Source organism: Empidonax traillii, unplaced genomic scaffold, assembly GCF_003031625.1.
Source record: "Empidonax traillii isolate 1590-97213 ecotype Southwest subspecies unplaced genomic scaffold, ASM303162v1 scaffold865:size517980, whole genome shotgun sequence".
Taxonomy (NCBI): domain Eukaryota; kingdom Metazoa; phylum Chordata; class Aves; order Passeriformes; family Tyrannidae; genus Empidonax; species Empidonax traillii.
The window spans coordinates 93,600-95,910 of NW_020956058.1; positions in this window are offsets into that span (position 1 = coordinate 93,600).

Here is a 2,311-nt window from a genome sequence, read left to right on the forward strand (position 1 = left end):
TTAGGCATGTGACAGCACATTTTTCTGTAGGAAACAGAGGTATGTTTAATAGTGAAACAGGAGATGTATTCTCATGGAATAAACCATGTTTTTAGTGTTTTTCTTTGTTCTCAGTCTTCGAAGGACCTGGAGAACTATTTGACCTCTGCACTTGCCCAAGTTTTGCAATAGTTTTGGTTTGGTTTTTTTTTTTTTTTGGTTGGTTGGTTGGTGGTATTTTTTTAGTGGGGTTGTTTTTGTTTTTTTTTTTTTCCCCAGAAACTGCAGAAAAGTTGGAACCAGGAGATGTCTGTTTTTAAGGTGAATAATTTTCAAGGACAACACTCCTGTACTTACAGTGGAAACTCCCTGAGTGACTGTTCAAGAATAACAACAGGAATATGCAATTGTGCCTTTCCAAGATCAATTCTAAGATTCTTAATCATAGCTACTCCCTTATTTTAACTGTGCTGTGCTGGACACAGAGCACTTGTATGCACCAAACCCATCCTGACAGGGCTGATGGTGATGAGAATTTATGCTCTGAGAGATTCGGTGGGATCAGAGTGTAAATAGATGTGGGCAAAGTATTCAGAGGAAGTGTTTATCCAGGATCTGTGAGATAAAACTGAATGCTTATGTTTAGGCCATCAAAAATACATAGATGAGCTATTTAGTAGAAGAATGTTTCAAAATACCGATTACATACAAAGGGGGGGAAAGAGGTTGTTTTAACAGAATATACCCTTCTTACTTAAAAGATTTTCACAGATTAGATGCATTTGGCCATTTTACTTCTTTGTAAACTGGGTTAATCTTCAGAGTCACTTGTTTCTCAGTTAAAAAATTCCCTCGAAATAGCAGAGTTTTAATTTTACTCTTAAACTGATTGACGAATGTCAGAAAACCAAGTCAGAGAAGTGTGAGCTTGCTTGCTTATATTCCACATTAAAAAACCAAAAAGGCCTGTTAATAGTTTTTGCAGCGCACTATGAACTACATCTGTGAGACTTGCAAAAGGAACAAGCACTCACACTTTTACTACAAAACTAAAACAAAGCTTGCCCAGTCTAATATAAAATTTAATGTCAAGAATGTGGTCAAGTTTTGGAGCATGGTCTGAGCTGGGTAAAAATTAATTTAAAAACCAGCAAGATCAGAATATCTTCTTTGGAAATATTTTCAATAAGGAGAACAGAAGCATTCTGTTCCATTCCTTATGCTTAGGAAATGTTAACGGGTGGGTGAGATGATTTAACAAATAGTGCTTTAATGAGACATCACTTCACTGCTTGCTGCTGCCGAGGTCACCCATGTGCTGTGTGTCTGCTGCTCACAGTTCTGACCCAACAAGATTCCTCAGCTTTAATGAACTAGCAACATGAAACTGTCATTTTTTTTTCTTCCATAATTGTTCTCAACTGTGGAAGACCCAAGGTACATAATGGTCTCTACTTAGCATCTTTTGGAGGAAAAAAAGCTGCTATTCATAGTATAAACTACAGCCTAAAGCGTGTTGATATAAACCAGGGAGGAGAAAAGCCAAAGCAAACCAAACCAACCCCTTGCAGAGATTGTGAATGTCATTAATTCAGTCAGAAATATGTTCAGTCTGCTGGTCACTGTCAGAAATATGGTCACATTACTGAACCAAGAAATGACACACCTTCACCTCGCTCTGCATCACGGGTGAACCAAATTAGAGTCAAAAGCAGGAAGGATTCCTCCCTATCTGATTCCCCATCATGGAAACCTCACATTACTGTGCTCAGCAGATCCCAGGGAGAGTTTCCACACAGGCAGGACAAGTGTGGGCCCTTTGCAGCTGAGGGGATGAGACTGAGTTCTGGCAAACTCAGATGAGAAGGTGTGCCCTGGGAAAAGGTATCTCCCTGACCTCAGCACAGTTTGGATCAGGTCCAGGCAGGCAAGGAAAGGAAGACTGGCACAATCAATCCTGCACAAGTTCCTGCCAGACACTGATCAGTTCTACCTGCAGTGTGAAAGTGAGAAAGTTTGATGTCTTTCCACTCTAGTATGAGAAAGGCTGAGTACAGCCCTCAAAGGCTCTAAGAAAGTCCTCACTGCTCGAAGATTTTGCAGTCTGGCAGTGAGGAACATTACAGTAAAAACTGCCTTGCAGTGAGAAGTGCCAACCAGCCAACCATATGCTAGACTTGCTCTTTTATATTTCTCCCTCTCTCAAATATTACTTTTAAAAGATTAAGCATATAGCACCTTTTAAAGTTCAGTGACTGTCCAGACATCTTGTTAAATATCTTTCTCAGGATAGTTCTAGAAATCCCTTTGTCATATGGATTCATGTTCAAAA